Source organism: Cnephaeus nilssonii, assembly GCF_951640355.1.
Source record: "Cnephaeus nilssonii genome assembly, chromosome: 7".
NCBI lineage: Eukaryota > Metazoa > Chordata > Mammalia > Chiroptera > Vespertilionidae > Cnephaeus > Cnephaeus nilssonii.
The window spans coordinates 66,831,897-66,851,798 of record NC_137078.1 but is presented as its reverse complement, the minus strand read 5'-3'; positions in this window follow the sequence as shown (position 1 = coordinate 66,851,798).

Genomic DNA, 19,902 nt, shown 5'->3' with positions numbered 1-19,902 from the left:
ACTTCCCATCCCCACCCAGGCCTTGGATATGGAATTTGGCTGGGCTCCTCTGCCCCCCATTCTTAGGTGGTGTATTAGTCCATTTGGGCTGCTATAACAAATTACCATAGATTGGGGACTTAAACAACAGAAATTTATTTCTCATGGTTCCGGAGGTTGAGAAGTCCAAGATCAGAGTGCCAGCACGGTTGGGTTCTTCGAGAGCTTTCTTTTCGGCTCACAGGCAGGGGTGGGGGAAGGGGAGGTAGCTAGCTCTCTGGTGTCTCTTCTTAGAAGGGCATTAATCCCATCACAAAAGCTCCACCCTCGTGACCTGATCACCTCCTAAAGGTCCCACCTTCTAGTGCCATCCTTTTGGGGGTTAGGGATTCAACACGTGAATTTTGGAGGGGCATAATCATGCAGGCCATGACAGGTATGGAGATGACAGATTGTAGGAAAGATTCCATTTGACCCTTCCCCAGGAAGCCCAAGCAGGCCCTGTTCCTCTCTAGAATTCCACTGGTACTAATGGGCAAAACTGGGCTGGTCCCTTCCACCTCTGAGCTAAATCTCCTACCTTTAAATGCAGGGCAGGTGATAGATAACCTCTAAAGGCCATGCCAGCTCTGCTCCTCCCCATCCAGCCTCCAGTATTCATTTCCTGAGCACCAACCCAGTGTCTGGCCTGGATGGTAGAGATATGGGAACACCACAAGGACATGAGAATGAGGTGCTGTTGGGGTAAAGAATACACACTGACAGATTGCTTAGGGAATCAGAGAAGGCTTCCCAGAGGAGAAACATTTGGGCAGAGCCTTGACAGATAAGTAGAAGTTTGCCAAAATCATAGAAAAAACGAGAATTTTTTTATAGCATTTTATTTATTCACTTCCAGGGTCTCTTCCTGATCCATGACTCAGCAAGCAGGGATTTAGAATCTATACGTATATAAGGCTAATATGCTGTGTCCATCTGACCGGTAGCTATGACGCGCACTGACCACCAAGGGGCAGACGCTCAACGCAGGAGCTGCCGTGATGCGCACTGGCCATTTACAGAGAAATGGCACCACGGACCTGGTGCCCTCAAAGCTACACTCAGCTTCCCCCAAGTGGGACACAGACCCCGCCACCACTTCGGAGCAACACCCCACCAAATCACAGCTGATGCTGCCAAGATCCCATAGCACAAAATGCAGCCCACAGCCCAGCCCAGCCCCCAAATGGTTGCTGTGGGCACCAGGTAATGATGTCATGTAGCAACTCCCAGCTTCCTCTCCCTAGCAACTAGCCTCCTTGTAGTTTCTTCAGCCCAAGAACACAACTTGCTTTATAGCCAGGTGCAAACATTTTACACTTTAACCAAATGTCTGTGAAGCATTTTCCCAGGCCTCATCTCATTTGATCCTCACAGAAGTCCTGGAGGAGATAGATAGGAGACTCGGTGGAATCCTATTTTATTTTCATTAGCCGGAAAACAGAGATTTAGAAAGCTTAGTAACTTAACCCAACTGAAAAGAAGTAAGAAATGGTAGACCTTGAAAATGACTTCAGGTTTTCTCACTGCGCAGAATATAGTCAAACACTGCTGCAGTTAAATATGTTACCCTTTGTTCTCCCTTCATGATCTACAATAATAATCTGCTTTGTGTTGATATTTACTGCTGTTTGCTGACAATTACCTGAAAGAGAAGTTGGGGTGCTTCACTGGGCTGGAAAAAGTTTAGCTAAATCAGAAAGCAGGTCTAATTAAGCAAGTTTATTCTATATATATAAAGGCTAAGTTGACTTGCACATGCACAATACATATGAAGCTCTCCCTGGTGCTAATCGTGCGCGTATGTTTTGATCTGTCATTGTCGATCGTGAATTTGGTTGACACTTCTATTATGGAGAAATGGCGAATAGCAATATTAAAATAGTTCTAATTAATTTCCTTTCAATGTGCACAAATTTGTGCACTGGGCCACTAGTATGTCAATGTTTAGCTCTGGAAATCTCTTTAGATATTATTCTCATTTTCTGATTGAGATCATTGGGAACCAGAGAGGGAAAGAGACTTTCCCAAGGTCACACAGGAGGGGATTACCGAGCAGATCCTGAAATCTGAGTCTCTAGACTTTCAATGGAATCTTGTTCCCTCTGCAATAGCCCACTCACTCCTTTTCCTTTTCCGACCAACCATCTGGCCTGACCAATTGCCCATCCCTCCCAGCTAGACTCAGGACAAGTTTTATAGAGAGGTAACTGATTGGGATGGGGAGTGGGGAGAAGAAGGGAGAGTTTAACCCCACAATGTTTTCATACTTGAGATCTGAAAACATGATTTCCCCAGCAAAGAAGCTTAGCGTTAAGCGGAAAATCGGCTTGGAAGGATGTGATATCATTTATAACAGTACATTAAATGCAAGCTGAGAACCTGATATATTTTAGGAACATTCAGCACACTCTAGACTAATAAACATTTTACAATATTATTGCACATGTTCATTTCACTTTGTACAAATAATCATTCCCTTCACATCTAATAAGTCTGTTTGACACATAAGTGGTCTTGGGCAAACACCTCAGAGGGCCTTGGTTTTCTGTGCATCCATCATTTATTTGTGTAGCCCGCCGGGACAGTGACTAATGATTTTGAGGGTTTAAACGTCCTCAAACATCGTCTTTGTCTCCCCGCCTGTGATTGTATAAATGTAAAATAATTTCATTTTGGCCCCAGAATGTATTGTTTCTCATGTATGAAAAATGCCTGCCCCTTCCCTGCCTGGCATGGCATCAATCAGTTTAGAACAATATTTGGAGGAGCCCTGTTCTGCAGGTCCTCCAGCAAGCTTGCAAGGTCCCTGGGTGACAGGCCCAAGAACACCACTTACTGGAGAATTTCCAAACAAACCTGCCGCCACCGCTGCATAGACCCAGAAGCCTTCTCTTCCTGACAGGTAAGCGCGAGTCCTGCCTCTCTGGGGCCCAGAGAGCTGAGGTTCACTGCTGATAGCTCTCTCTTGTCTGCTTCTCCTCCGTCTTTCTAGCCAAGAGCATTCACAGGGGTCTCTGGGGCCTGGTGCTGCTGTGCTAGGAGCTGGGGAACAGGGATGCATCCCACATGGTCCTGGCCCCCAAGCACAGAAAATCAGGGCAGGCTACCAGCAGCTCAGATAATTCCTGTGTGGGAAATAGAAAATGGTATCCCCTGTATGTGGGCTCAGCCACCTAAACTTGCCACTTCAAGAGCTGGTGCCCTGGTATGAATTATATAAAAAAGCACTCTTTCCTCAGGGCAGAGGCAGCCCCTATCTGGGCACATCCCTCAGCTGGATGTTCTTGGGCAGCGTGCAACCTAAACAACTGTACACCCAGGCCCCCTTAGTGGAGTGGGGGTGGAGATCAGTGGGCAATAGATAGACCCAGAAACAATGCTATGAAATATGGGTCCCATAGTGAGACGAGCCATTAGGAGTGGAAGCCCAGAGGGAGGACAGTTGACAAGGCAGGAGGCCTCATTTCTAGAGAAGACTAGGAAGTGATGGGCAAAGAAGAGGAGCAACAGCCTCCCCCCACCCATTGAACAGAAGGAAGAGCGAAGTCATGAGGCCAAGGAAGGCCATTTAAAAATGCTGAGCATAAGGAGAAAGGAAAGTAGGGGAGGGTGAGACGAGAAATGGGTGTTTGTTGAGTGAATAAGTGGCTGGACGGTGGGATAAACAAACGGATGCATGGATGAAAGGATGGGTGGAAAACAGATTATATTAAGAAGTCTGGGGTTCCTTGAGTGCCTTACTAAGAAATCTGTGCTTTATTCCATAAGCAGGGGGGGTGAGGAATTATTCCTAAGGCTCTTGACAAGGGGATGACACATTCAGAACTGTATTTTAGGCAAGCACTCTGACCCAAATGAACCGGAAAAAGAAAGTCTGGGTACTGAGGGGTCACTCAACTAGAATGACCATTTGAAGTCATCCTGTAAGAAAAAGAGAAGGAAGAAAAGTAATGTTTATTGAGCATCAGCAGCACTTTAGGGTGAATGATACATTCCCAATGAGCCATGAGAAAATGAGACTGGGAAAGTGACTTGTCCGAGGTTACTTGTGTGGGCAGAGTCAAGAGTGGGCCCCATTTGCCTGACTCCACAGTTTGTGCCTCAGGTTACCCGTGTGTCTGACTGGTGGGAGGCCTGAAGCTGGGCCTCCTTATCCCTCTTGCCCAAGGAAGCCCAAGCCTTAGTCAGCACTCACATCTGGTTCCAGCTGCCAAATACAGGCCACACTGGCTCTGTAGGGCCTCCATCTGCACTCCCTCCCTGTCTCCTGCCCACTATCTCCAGAAGAACCTGGAGCAGATTCACAGGTCCATAAATCTGGGCTAGGCTCTAGTTCTGACCTCTCTCCCCCAACACTGCACACACACCCCCCAACCACACGCAGTTTGCAAAACAATGTGACATGCTATATTATCCCCTCTAGGCCTTTGCACATACTATTCCTTCTACATGACTCTTCCACTCTTTCTGTCTAGCTAATGCCTTCTTGTTTTTCAAGGTCAGCTCAAGTGTCCCCTCTTCCAGGAAGCTTTCTCTGACTCCCATGGTTAGGTTAGGGCCATCTCTGTGCTCCCACAGCTCCAGGTTAGGAGACTTTTCTCAAGGTAGCACTTACATGTTTATATTTTTATGGTCTATTTGCATAATATCTGTCTAACCTACTGTGGGCTTCTAGAGAGCAGGGAATATATTTGATTCTCTCTGGGTCCTCAGTTCCCAGTGCAAGGCCTGGACCAGAGTAGAATCAGTATTGGAAAGATGGATAAGTGGTTGGATATGTGGATGGATGGGTGGATGGATGGATAAGTGGTTATATGAATAGATGGATAAAATGGATAGTTGGAGGGAGAAAGAGAGGAAGGGAGGGAGGGAGGGAGGGAGGGAGGGAGGGAGGGAGGGAGGGAGGAAAGGAGAGAGGGACAGCTTCTCTCCCTTAAGGGAAATAAACTTTAGCCTTGAATCCCCCACCTCCAGTAAGAATCTCCAAACATGGGGGGAAAAATGTCAGTCATAAAAACTGAGGCTCATGAGGGCACAGAGTAACTGAAGATAACAATTTATTAGTATAGGCACATAGACCTGCAAATCCAATTCATTCAACTTCACTGAGATGAAGGCCAAATGATATGGGTCATTATTATGCAGGTTAGTGTTCAAAGGGTCTCCTTGACCTTTATCATGAGGCTGATGAGGAGCTGTTGGAGGGTTCGCTGGTCATCATAAGAAGTCATCAACATCTTTTGAGTTCTCTAAATGAGGATGAGATCAAAGAATCAGAGGCATCGCCCAGCTGGTGTTGCTCAGTGGTTGAACGTCGACCTATGAACCATGAGGTCAAGGTTAGATTCCCAGTCAGGGCACATGCCCAGGTTGTGGTCTCCATCCCCAGGAGAGGGCCTGCAAGAGGCAGCCAATCAATGATTCTCTCTCATCATTGGATGTTTCTATCTTTCCCTCTCTAAAATCAATAAAAATATATTTTAAAAAGAGTCAGAGGCATTAACCTTAGGTATTCCTCCCTGTCCGTTCTGTAAAAGCTAATCAGAAAATCAGAAGGTTCCCCAGACCTCAGATCCCCATTCTGGGGCAGAGATGGACATAGAGTGACTTGAATCTAGGACATGAATCCAGGCCAGCCCCAAAATTTCTCCACAGCCCCATTGTATATTCTCCCCCAGTTCCCTATAGTTCTCCAGCCCCTCCTCATCCCACTTGGACACAGATGGACATGCTATGTTCATGAGGGCTGGGAAACATACTGTCTTAGAAACTGAGCCCAAGTCCTGCTCCAGTCTCCAAGCAGGTGGAGATAGGTGTCCACCAGCAGGTACCACATACAAGAGGACCACTTATATACTAGTCAATCATTTCTTAATTCATTTAATAATTACTTATTGACTACCTATGCATCCATCAGGAGTTGATCAGAGAAGCAGAACCACCAGATGATACATAGAATGAAGGATTTATTATAAGGACTTGATCTTACCCAATTGTGAGATCTGGTAAATGGTCTGCATGGCTCTGTGTCTGGTCTAGAACCCGAGGTCCACAGGGTGGACGGTGAGGAAAGGAAGATAATGGAACTAGAAGGAAGGGCAAGCTGGAAGCACAAGGATTCTTCCCATCCAGACCTCTACCTGCCATGACTGAATGTCCTCTAAGACAGTGGTCGCCAACCTTCCGCGGACCACCGGTTGGCGACCGCTGCTCTAGGAAAAACGTGCCCTTTCTCACAGAGCTGCACACACACCAGCCCCGGGATTCCAGGCAGCAAAGGGAGGAGATGGGGTCAGAGCTGGTGGAGCTGCTGGGCCCAGTCGCTGCCCCTCACCAACAAGTCCAGCAGCAGAGAAGCGACAAACAGCATGAGCTGGGGCCTTGCACTGACCTTCCCTGCACAAAAAGGAATACAGCTGCTGCTTCACTGCCACCTTCCAAATATCAAAATACCTCCGGCCACCCTGGCTAACCTAGAACTACCAGGGACGGGATCTGTGGGAAACAGGGTTCTGGCTGAGCTGAGCTGATGATGGAAAAACCACGAGACCTGCTGAGTCCTGGCAGGGACTTGTCAATGGAGCCGCAGCAGACAGAAATCAGAGGCCCTGCCATTACAGAGCTTGATCTCAGGACAAACAGTCTTTAAAATGCCACCATCCAATTCATGTAACTAACTGTAAGGCACATTTAGTTATTGACCGTCCACCACTGAGAAGTAGTGCATTCCTTAAGATCATGTTCATACACAATGCAATAGCGTCTTGAACAGATTCAAGTTTCTCTCTGACTTCAAGGACGGACTGATGTGATGGATCCTACATGGTCAGGGACCCAGGTCCTTCTGTCTGGTTGCTACAGCACATATGGCTTCCTTCTCCTGCAGTCACTTCATGATCCCAGATGTCTGCTGGCTGGTGCTGCGGCTCTTAGGTCACAATCCCAACCACCAGGGAGGAGGAAGGGGAGGGGAGAGGAGGCACATGCCCACTCCCTTTCAGGACACCTCCTGGCGGTTCCACATCTAACTGCAGTTCATGGGCCAGAACCTGATTACACAGCCATGTGGCTCAGCTGAAAATACTCTGAAATAGGGAGAAAGTGGATGCTGCTGGCTCAACCTCAGGTAGAGATTACTACATAATAGTGGTTAATACCCAGATTCTGGAGCCAAACAACCATGAGTTACATTCCTAGCTCTGCTACTTTCTAGCTGCATGACATTGAACAAAGCCATTACCTTCTCTAAGTCTCTGCTTCTCTAGGCACATGAGATCATTGTCATCACAGCCAGGCACTATTCAAAGCACTTCTCATGGATAGTTATTCTTAAGCCTCACAAGGAACCTATGAGTCAAGTAGTATTGCCCCCATTTTACAGATGAGGAAACTGAGTTCAGAGAACTGAAATAACTTGTCCGAGGTTATGTTCATTCATAAACACATACTAAGTGGGCGCCTGCTCAGTGCCAAGCTCTGTGGTGGGCTCTGCAGATACAGGAAGAAGTCAGAATGGCCCCAATCCCTCCAAGGCCCCCAGCTGGGGAGAGGTGGTTCCTGGCCTGCTCTTTCCACTCTCGCAGACTGCCCCATGGCCCGTGTGCTGCCCGTAGGGGAAGGACAGCAAAACATTACTTTGTTTTGCCACTTCCCAGGGCTTCCATCTTGTGCCCACATTGTTCCAGAGCATCTTCCCGGCCCAAACTTGGCACAAACTGCTCCCAGATAGGCTGGCTGCGGTGAGAAGGAGAAGCCAGTCCATCGACTGTCACTCAAAAGCAGCTCCTGGAACAGCCAGCTGAAAATAGCATTAGTGACATCAACCCGACATATACCAGCTTAGACTCTCGGTCACAAAGCACTCTCACATCCACTATTGCATAAGGTCCCCGCTTTGTAGATAAGGCAACTGAAGTCACTTGCCCAAGATGACACAGGAAGTATTCCAGAAGGTAGAGCCGGATGTGTGAGAACGCCTAGTCTGTGTGAGAAATGACATACCACTTCAGTGGCTGTGGCACTGGCTAGGGCAACGAGATGGGCACAAAGTCCATAAAGAGTTTGATTTCTTCCAGTTGGCAGCAGAGAGCCAGCCTCGGGGGTAGATAATGCCCAGTGGGAGCCATGCAGTGGGGGCTGCACAGTAGAGGGAACTTGGAAAAAACAATCAAAATGTTTGCGCCCCACTTCTTAGACAGCAACTCGGGGGACTGACTTGAGCTCTCCCAGTCACAGCTCTCAATTTGCCCATCTGTGACCCACGATGGTTGAGGCCAGGGAGAAAGGACTTTGGCAAGCTCTTAGAGACCCAGCCAGGCCTAGCACTTTGGTCCTCTGACACCCACTGAGGGACCCCAGCCCAGACCATGATGCTTTGGGGGTTGGGAGGGGGTGTTAACCACTTGGTGCTGCAACCTGCAAAGTAGAGGACAGGGTCCGTGATGAACAGTCAAGAAAGCCGCCCAGCCACATCCCCATCGCATCTCCGCTGCCTTCTGCTTTGAGGAACAACTGTGTTATTGGTGATTTCTGACATTCGCCCCCGCCCCAAACCCCTACCCCCTTCCTGTTTGGCCTGTGAACTAGGAAGGGCTGTAAACAGGCAGGCAGGCTCCTCGCCCCTGGGGCAGGCCTGTCAGCCAGCCAAGGGAAAGGTAGGGCCCAGGGGACCCCCACCCCCACCCGCCCCACGCAGCCCAGCTGAGGAGCTTGTAAAGATAGGATTTGTTTGTTTTTTTGGATCTGGCTCAGAATCTGGCTGAGGCCGGGCCCTTTGGGGAAAAGCAACTTTTAAATAAATGCTTCAAGATTGTGCAAACATTTCAGTAGTATTGGAGGCCTGGCGTTCTGGGTCAGGGAGGGAAAAAAATACCTGTCAATCATTCTAGAGATGAAAACCTGATAGCAGAGCAGTTGGTGAGGACAGGGGCTTGGGTTGCAAATCTCAGCTGTGGCTGGCTGGGACCAGCTACACTTAAAACCCTCTCTCAAAAAATCATTTGCATGTTAATCAATAGAGCAGCCCTGTTTGACAGGCACAGAGAACACAAGCAGCTAGCAACATGATCCGTGTGAGGCGTGCAGAAAGGACCCAACGCTGAGGCACACAGGACTGGATTTTAGCCCTGGCTCTGCCACTGATTAGCTCCATAGTCTTGGGTAAGTTATTTGGCTTTACTTAGCCTCAGTTTTCTCATTGGTAAAATGGGGTTGTAACATCAATCTCATAAAGATGTTGTGTGAATTAAATGCAGATTGCAGCAAAACCTGGTACAAAGCAAGAGCCAGTGATAAATCATGGCATTATGAGCTGCCACTTACTGAACATCTTCTGTGAGTGGGGACTTGCATACATTTTCAATGATCCTCAAAGCATGCCCTGCTTGGCCAGCCATGCACAAGCATGTCCTATGCCCCTATGCCCAGCTATCTCTTGGCCAAGAGTAGGGCTCAGCCCCCTGACCACAGGGGCTCATGGTCAAGAAACAAGGGAGCTTGAAGGTGACATACTGCAAGCTGGGCCAGAGCGTGGAACAGGGAAGAGAGAGAGGGGGTTCTGAGCAGAGTCCAGCCAGCTGCAGTGAAGAGGGGCTTTGCCCTAGGTCTTAAAGGATGAGTAAAATGTCCACAGGCTGGCGTTGGGGCAAAGCATTCCAGATGGAGACCTGCGTAAGCAAAGGCTCTGAAGTTAAGCCCTGTGTGCAGAAAGTTAGGATGTCAGGAAGAGGGGCATTAAGGAACAAAACTGGCAAAATTAGGTCAAAGTGCAAAGAATCCTGTACTAAGAGGGTCCAACTCGGTTCCTTGGGCCAGGGGAGTGTCTCCTGCTCCCTGGCTTCTCCTTGTAAGTAAGGAAGTGGCCCCATCTCTCTGTCTATCCCTTCCCATCTACCTCAAAGGGCTTCTGGAGGCGACCGTTTTGAAAAGGTTAAAGGGCTCCACCGAAACTGGATACCATGGTTTTACATGTGCACACACACAGACACATATGCACATGTGCATACACATGCACGCCAACACACACATGCACAGGCTCAAGAATCAGAAAGATGTGGCTTCAATCCCAGCTTCTGCACTTACTTCCACAGGGCCCGAGCAATGCAGGTACACGGTGTATATAAAGAGCCAGTAGGGCCTTTATAGCTGGTTTGGCTCAGTGGATAGAGTGTCAGCCTGTGGATTGAAGGGTCCTGGGTTTGATTCTGGTCAAGGGCACGTGCCACTGCCATCTGATTTCAGGCTCAATCCCCAGTAGGGGGCATGCAGGCGGAGACAATCAATGATTCTTTCTCACCATTGATGTTTCTATCTCTCTTTCCCTCTACCTTCCTCTCTGAAATAAAAGTGTTTTTTTTTTTTCCAAAAGAGCCAGTAGGAGGCCAGGCACTTAGTAGGAGGCATTCATAATATGGCTACCATCCAACACATTGACAAACGGAAACTATCTGTTTCTACTTCAAGAATAAACTGCCACCCACCCTAGTCAATTCGTGAGACTGTGTGGCCCAGAGACCAGCTCCCAACCCCCTCATCGGACAAATAAATGGGGAAACTGAGCCTCAGAAAAGGGAGAGAGCATCCAGCTTAGAAGCAGGGGCAGAAGAGTGCCTGGAGTGAAGCCTTCCTGGACTGCCCTGTGCTGAGCCTTGGAGAGCCAGTGGGCTCCAAAGGCATGGCCATGTGGAAAGGGCACTTCAAGCGGAGGGAATAGCATGAGCAAGTGCCCAGAGCTATCCCTGATGAAGCTGGGGAAAGACCAGTCACCTCGTCTGTCAGCATCTGTGCTGGAGTGTGACAGAGACCGGGCTGGGGAGGTGGGGTCAGGTCCTTGAGTCCAGGCAGAGAAGGCCCAGGTGGGACATATCTGAGAGCAGCAGGGCACCCTGCAGGGCAGCAGCACTGGGCCAGCGCTTGTAGAAGAGTCCTACAGGCTTAGAAGCAAGACTGGAGGCTTGACCCAGGGCCACGCCCAGAGGGAAGGTAGCAAGTGGGTGCATTTGGAAGACACTGGGGAGATCCAAGACTCCTCAATGAGCATTTGTTTTCTGGAGGAGAAAAGGGGAGATGGAGAGAGAGTGGACATAGAAGAAGTAGACACAGTTGATGATTATAAGTCTGGCTGATTAAAGTGCAAAGAGCCACCTTTAACTCATCAACTGTGGCTACATATGGGATTGTGAACAGAGGAGAGTACTCAGAACAGGGACTTCCTGAGGCCCACCCTCACAACCAGCTGCTGCCCCACCTACATCCCACCCCATCCCCATAAGCCTGCCCACCCTCCACTCCCTCTGCCCAATCCCAGGGAGGAAGGTGGAGGCCTGCAGGACAGGATAGAGGAGAAACCCAGCTCCCTGGAGGACTGTGCAGGGGTGGGGGACAGATGTAGACAAATCAGATGGCAGTGGCCCAACTTTTCCTCCAACTTTACCTCCTTCCCCCTTTCTTCCGGTCTCCATCTGACTCCATGCCCAGGGCTGCCCTCAGCCTCTTGCTATGTGTCTTGGAGCCATTCCCTCACCTCTCTGACCCTCAGTCTCTTCCTCTGTAGAGAGGAGAGAATAGCACTGAGCAAGCAGGCGGCTGACATTGTTGGCAGGTGCCATCCCCAGAGGAACAACTCAAAGGGCATCCGTTCCTTTCTCACAATAAATGAACCCATATTTTCCCGGTGTGTTGCTGCCCTTGCCGGTCTACAAACCTTTTCATTTGCTTCAGCACAACAGCACTACGAGATGAGTATTATCGGGCTCTCTCTCTAACTGACAATCTAGTCTGGGGCGAATCAGGATTTGAACTCGGGTCCCCGTGACTCAATCCACACTCTCCCAACTAGTCCCCTTCTTCTGCACCCCGCTGTAGCCGCCTTCTCCCTCCCTTCTCCACCCCGCTTCCTCCCGCCCCCAACCCCACCACTCCCTCGGTCTCCACCCCCTCCTCCCTCCCTCCTTCCCCACGCGCCCTTCCCTCCCCTTCCTCCTCGGCGCCGCCCCTCCTCCTCGGCGTCCTCCGAGCCCAAATACGCGACACCTGGAGCAATAGCAGCCGCCCCGCGGCCTGGGCCTCATTACTGCCGGCCCTTATCGCGGCGTGCATCACATTATTTCATTTCAAAGAATCCGCAGAGAAACCCGTCCCCGGCCGACAACAGAAAGTAAAAACACAGCTGACTCCCATTAGGGCCCTCTCACAGGCTCCGCGTGAGGTAATGAAATATGGAAGCGGTGAGATATGTAACGCTTTATTAAGCGGTCTCAGCTACAACGGCGTGCATGCCAATTACGCCTGCAGGCTACCGCCCGCCCCCGGCCGCGGACCACCCAGCGCGCGCCCGGCCCGCGCCCCCGCCGGCTGCGGGAGGGGGTGCCAGGGGGAAGGAGAGGAGGGAGGGGCGAGGGAAGAATGGGAAGAGGCAAAGAAAGGGGAAGGACAATTGGGGAAAGGAGAGGGGTGGGTGGGGAGGAAAGGGGATGATGGGGAGGGAGGGGGAAAAGGAGGGAGGAGGAAGAGGAATACCGAGGAAGAAGAGGGGCAGTGGCTGGTGCCCAGCGCCATCTCTGGATTCAGGAAAGGAGCAAAGGCATCATTAGCGTGCGCGCGCGCGCGCGCACACACACACACACACACACACACACACACACACACACACACGAGAGCCAGGCCTCTTCTCTCCACCCGATCAATGGGACCCTTGGGAATCTGAGTGCCCGGAACAAAATTTAGAGGACTCAGGTTCCTTAGAAGACCCAAAAGAAAATGGCCAAAACTAAGGCTCAGAGAGGGAAAGACACTTATTGAAGGTCACACAGGTGAATCCTGGGCAACATTGAAGGGAAGCCAGGCCTCCTATTTCCTAAACTAGATCGTTTTGATTCTACCAGCTGCCTATTATCCCGCCACCACCACCACCACCACCACCACCACCACCACCCCCCCCCCCCCCCCACACACACACACACACACTCCCTCACCCTCCAATGATGACTTAATGGCAAAGTTCTGGCATTATTGTGTGGAAGAGAAACATGTTCTTTTTTTACATCTGACTCACATCCCTGAAATCCTCTACCCCCTCGAAGGAGCCTTACATGTTTGCCAGCCTTTGCACAGTTTTCTGACCCTGCCACTGCCTTACTGTCCCTGAGAATCAGTTTCCTCATCTGTACAATGAGGATAAAATTCCCATCTCCTGAGGTTATGATACAGAGTAAATGAGACCGTGCACAATGTGTAAGCACCCTGCAGTGACAGCTGTGGCTGTTCAGTACTACTTATCGTGACAGTCATTCAACAGATGGTTCCAGCGTACCCACCTGGTGCCCGGGAATGTACTGGCTAATGTCCTTGCAAGGAAAAGGCAAGCAAGGTAATCAGACCCCCTTCCGGAAGCTCTGGTAAGGGTTCAGCTGCAGAGAGGGAAGTGAAAATTACTGGCTAATAGGGAATTGGGGATTATCTGGAGATTTGCATTATCCAGACCAGGAGTTCTCAGCCATTTGTTCTCAGTACAAACAAGGGATGGTTCGCTGCCTTAGGAGAGGAGGGTGGAGGGTGCATTGCAGTAGATGAACGGGGCTGCAGGGCCCCACGCCTGTTCCTGATGCCTAAGCAAGCATTGCAAAAGGCAAGGGAGTTGGAGAGCATTTTTTAGAGAGGTAACCAGGAATTCCCCCGAGTTTCTTAAAAGAAAAAATAAAATCATTTGCAAATTTGGGTTCTTTCGTTGGTTTTAGCAGCAAATTCCTTGTGAATCCGGCATGCAGAGATTCCCAAGCTAAGCTCTAACGGGAAGGAGTTTGCCATCATGCCCTCACCTCTCATTTGGCCTCACCCTCTGCCAGCCCCTCCCCCACTTCCCAGATGTCTGGTGCTTTCCTACTACATACCTATAGTATGTCTACCAGGAAGGAGATAATACACTGACAAGTACTTATGCAGTAGTTAACCTCATGTAGGCACTAAGTGTTACATATATAGGGTGTCCCCCCAAAATATAGCACATACTTTGAATAATTATAAAGGCAGTGTTTATTAAAATACATTGCATTTTCAAAATTGAACTATCAGCTGTTAAAGTGTGTATACATTTTGCTGGATACCCTGTATATAAATATAATATGTAATCTATGTAATGATATATATTCTATGCTATATTATCTGTAACATATTATAAAACATAGTATAGAATATATTTCAGAAATATCTTACCTTATAATAGAGAAACATGCAAATTGACCGCACCTCCGCTATGCCCACGATTGGGCCAGCAGGAGGCTGGGGGCGGGACTCCGGGTGGCATATCCACCGTTGAGAAGATCAAGATGGCAGTGCCCGGTGGCCGGGCCCATGCCGCCGCTCCCGGGGGTGCCTGGGGCGATCGGCACCCCGGGGGGCGTGGCCGGGCCCATGCCGCCGCTCCCGGGGGTGCCTGGGGCTATCGGCACCCCGGGGGGCGTGGCTGGGCCCATGCCACCGCTCCCCGGGGTGCCTGGGGCAATCGGCACCCCGGGGGGCGTGGCCGGGCCCATCGGCACCCCGGGGGGGCGTGGCCGGGCCCATCGGCACCCCGGGGGGCATGGCCGGCCCATCGGCACCCCGGGGGGGCGTGGCCGGGCCCATCGGCACCGGGGGGGCGTGTTCGGCCCCTCCCACCCCTCCCGGGGGTCCCGGAGGCGATCGGCCACCAGGGGGGGCGTGGCCCGGCCCCTCCCGCCGCTCCCGGGGGTCCCAGGGGCCGAGGCTTTCAGGGCCTTGGGCACCAGCGGGGAGCCTGCACCAATCGCAGGAAACCACTGGGGGTCGGCTCCTGCGATCCCTAGCAAGGATGTTGGGTGCTGCAGAGCCCAAGGCCACCGCCCGGGGCCAAGCCCCGACCCTGAAAAAGGCAGAAGGTAGTGGCCACAGCCAAGGCCTGGGTCCCTGGTGCCGGCAGAAAACTGGTGCAGGCAGCCAGGTGAATGAAGGTCTATTGCACGAATCTTCGTGCAAACGGGCTACTAGTAATAAATAAAATAGTATATATTTATGTATTTTGCTTATTTAATCTATATAGAAATCCTTTAAAGTCAGTGCTCATCATGTTGCAGATGAGGAAACTGGACCACAGAGAGGTGAACTGACTTGTCCAAGGTCAACAGCTTGTACTCTGAGTGGCAGGTAACCCAGACAGTGTGGTTCAAAACACCACTCTTGATAACCATCCGATCAGGAATTCACAGAAAGAATGCAGGGACAGGGAGCACCTTAAGGGATATAATTAACAGCACTAATATTTCTCCAAAAACCTCTGAGCTGCTAGGACACTTATTTAATTCTCCCAAGACATTGAGAGAGATGTTTCGTTGCCTCCTTTACAGCTGAAGAAACTGAACCCCAAGAGGCAAAGCCTTTGCCCAAGTGTATTCAGCAGGTCAGTGCAGAGCTGTGATTAGAAGCCAGGTCTGACTACCAAGCTGGTGTTCTCTCGCTCTCCCAGACCACCTCTCAGGCTTTCCACCACCAGAAAATAGCATTGTAAGAAGGCCAAAAGAAGGAATATGGCTATCTAAATGGCAAAGTTCAAGCATTATTGTGTGGATGAGAAAGATTTTTTTCGTTACATCTGACTTTCTAGCATCCCCAAAATCTACCACCACTGACCCTGCATGTTTGCCCAAGAATACCTCATTCATTCAACAAATGCAAACTGGGCTCCTGCTCTGGCCAGTGCTGGGGAAACAAAAATGAAATACTCATGCTCCTGCTCTAGAACAGCTCACAGTCTGGCAGGGGAAAAGGACACCTGCACCAATAAGAAGGAGTTTAAAACCCTGATGGAGATCCCTGTTAAACATGGAGAGCCAGGGAGATCTGCCCAGAAGGTCAGGGAAGGTTCGCCCAACATGATGTCTGTACAGAGTCTTATGGGATGAAGTTACCTTGGAGGAGAAAGAACTGAGAAACCTGCCTATTAAAAGTATGAAGCACTTGTTGGGAAATTAGAAAAATACATACAAAAAATGAAAACAGCCCAGCCCAGTATGGCTCAGTGGTTGAGTATCAATATATGAACCAGGAGGTCATGGTTCAGTTCAAGCTCAGGGCACATGCCCAGGTGGTAGGTTCAATCCCCAGTAGGGGGTGTGCAGGAGGCAGCTGATCAATGATTCTCTTTCATCATTGATGTTTCTATTTCTCTTTTGCTCTCCCTACCTCTCTGAAATCAATAAAATATATTTATTTTAAAAATGAAACTAGACCACCATATACAAGAAGAAACACAAAATGGACTGAAGACTTAAATGTACGACTTGAAACCATAAACCTCCTAGACAAAAAACATAGGCAGTAAAATCTCTGACCTTTCTCTTAGCGATATTTTTCCTGACATATCTCCTCAGGCAAGGAAAACAAAAGAAAAAATAAACAAATGGGACTACATCAAACTAAAAAGTTTTTGTACAGTAAAGGAAATTATTAACAAAATGAAAAGACAGCTCACTGTATATGAGAACATATTCGCCAATGATACATCTGATAAGGGTTTAATATCCAAAATTTATAGACTCATAGATTGATATGGTTCAGTGGTTGAGTGTCGACCTATGAACCAGTAGGTCATGGTTTGATTCCTGGTCAGGGCACATGCCCAGGTTGCAGACTCGATCCCCAGTAGGGGGTGTGCAGGAGGCAGCAGATCAATGATTCTCTTTCATCATTGATGTTTCTATCTCTCTCTCCCTCTCCTTTCCTCTCTAAAATCAATAAAAATGGATTTTAAAAAAATAACTCATACAACTCAACACCAAATAAAACAAACAATCCAATTAAAAAATGGGCAAAGGACCTGAATAGATACTTCTCCAAAGAGGACTTACAGATGGCCAATAGACATATGAAAAGATGCTCAAGGTCACTAATCATCAGAGAAATGCAAATTAAAACCACAATGAGATATCAGCTTACACCTGTCAGAATGGCTGCCATCAGTAAATCAACAAACAACAAATATTGGTGAGGATGTGGAGAAAAGGGAACCCTTGTGCACTGTTGCTGGGAATGCAGATTGGTGCAGCCACTATAACAGTATTGAAGTTCCTCAAAAAATTAAAAATGGAACTGCCTTAAGACCCAGCAATTCCACTTCTGGGTATATATCTGAAGAAAGCCAAGACACTCAAAAATATTTGCACCGCTATGTTCATTGCAGCTTTACTTATAATAGCCAAGATATGAAAGCTACCCAAGTGCCCAAGCAGTGGTACATATGTACAATGAAATACTACTCAGCCATAAAAAGAGAATGCAATCTTAACATTTGTGACAGCATGGATGGAGGGTATTATGCTAAGTAAAGGGTATTTTGCTAAGGGTATTATGCGAAGTAAAATAAGTCAGTCAGAGAAAGAAAATACCATATGATTTCACTTATATGTGGAATCTAAAGAACAACATAAAAGAACAACCAAAATTGAAACAGACTCACAGATACAGAGAACAGACTTATTATTGCCAGAAGGAAAGGGGGTTAGGGGGTTAGGTGAAAAGGGTGAAGAGATTAAGAAGTACAAATTGGTAGTTACAAAATAGTCATGGGGATGTATAGTACAGCATAGGAAATATAGTCAATAATATTGTAATAACTATGTATGGTGCTAGGTGGATGCTGGAAATATCAGAGGGGGGGCACTTTGTAAAGTATATGATTGTCTAACCACTGTGCTGTACACCTGAAACTAACACAAAATAATACTGAATGTAATTGTAATTAAAAAATAAAATGTTAAAAATATTTCTCAAAAGAGAGAAGTATGGAATATTGAATATCCACAACTCTTTTCAAGAAGTACTAATATTTTAGGGGGCCCACCAAGCACGACAGGTGTTAGCTAGAGCTGAGTGATAGGAAAGACCAGAGGTTTTAAGTTAGTTTATTTAAATCAGTGGGAAGGCAGGGTATTCATTCATTCCCAGTCATTGTTTTTCTTTTAAATCTTGCTTCCAATAGAATTTCTCCAGGTATTCATACTTTTTTGCACAGAAAGACCTTTGCTCATATATGTGACATTATCCTCATTTTATAGAGGAGACTCTGAGAAGTCATTTATATCATACAGGAAAAAAAATATGACTTCCATGTATTGAGCACTTAGTATGTGTCAGGTACTGTACTCACTTGATCTCATTTGATCCTCAAAAATATCCAATGACAAAGTTTCCTAAAAGTTTCTAACTTCTTTCACCTGTGACATCTTTTATTGCTTCTGCCCCATAAGTATGCCTCTGTTCTTACCTGGTGTACTATTTAGGCTTCAGACTAAATAATAGGCTTCAGATAAGAGAGCCAACAATGCAGTGGTTCCACTAGGATAGAAGTTTATGTTCCTCTCATCTAACGGTCTGGAGGTAGACATATGGTCCAAGGTCAGTAGGACAGCTGTGTCCCCCAAGGTCATCAGGGGCCCAGGTCCCTTCTGTTTTGTTGCTCTGCCACCAAAACTAGTTTACCCACACTGCAGCCATAGTCCAAACATGGAAAGTGTTGGCAAGCAGTTTCAACTCCACTAACAATTAATAAGCGTAGTGCCATCACTGTGTTGTTCTGCATAATTGCTGATAACCTAAAGGGGTTCAACAGAACATCAATGTTCCAGGGTACACCCAAACATTGATTGTGATCCTGAAAAAAAAAGTGAGCAATTATACAGACAATTGTATGTTATCAGTTACTATTCATAATTATGTACCTGTAATGTGGCAATTCTCCCCCACCCCAAAGTGTAATTAAATCAATAGGACATCTTATATGTAGTAGTGTCTTCATATCAAGAAACTCCAGTTTGCACTTGACCCTAAGCTGTTCATTAGAGAAGAGGTGTTAAATGTGTCCTTAGCACCAGTCCTGACACTCTTTTCTAGCATTAAGTTCTTCCACCATGACATAGTAATTATAACACATCAATAATATTAATGGATATTGGTATAGTACTTTATTGTTTCCAAAGTACTCACACATATTTTCTCATGTCATCCTCAACTGCTTCACAAGACAGTTCTATTTTATTGATGTGGAAATGGGGCTCCAATAGATCACCTGACCTAGCCACAGTCACACAGTATGACTAATTCCCCCCTCCAACCCTCGGCCCCTCTCCTCCTTCTCCTTACAACCCTGCCAACTTCCTTTCTCTCTTGCTTCTTCCTTTCTCTCTTGCTTCATCCTTTCTCTGCCTATTTCCCTTATCTCTCCAAGCATCTGTCTCCCTATCTCTGTTTCCCTCTACCCCATGTCTTAGGGCTTACTTTTCTGTCTGTCCCTCTCTTTTCTCCTTATCCCCATCTCTCACTGTCTTAAGCCTCAATGTCTCTTTAATTTTCTATCTTTTTATTGTTTTCCCTCTAATGTTACCTTCTTAGGCCTCCCTCTTCTTCCTTCTTCCTCAACCTTTCTTCTACTTCTCCCTCCCCCGCCTGCACCGCCCCCCCCCCCCCCCCCCGCCTCCCTGTTGTTCTTCCTTCTTCTCCTTTCTCTCCTTCTCTCTTTCCCTCCTCATCTCCTCCTCCCCTCCCCTGGTTTCTTAGTGCCTAAAGATGACAGTTTTCTCTCCTAATGGCCAGACTCTCCTCTCTTCTCTAAGGACAGACGTAGGCAAGGAAGGAGGGAATGGAGCACGGGCGATGAGAGGGCGCCTAGGCCTTTGTCTCCCCCTAGAGTCTGTTCATGTTGCCCAAACCTCCTGCCCCAGACTCATTCCCTAGAGCCCAACCAGCAGTTCCAGAGCAGGATTCCTGGGAGAACCCAGCCAGGGACCAATCTCCACATACCCTGCCTGTGTGTGTCTGAAAAGACCAAGTGAAATGGAAAGTTCTGGGCATCTTGACAGGGAACGTAAAACTAATACC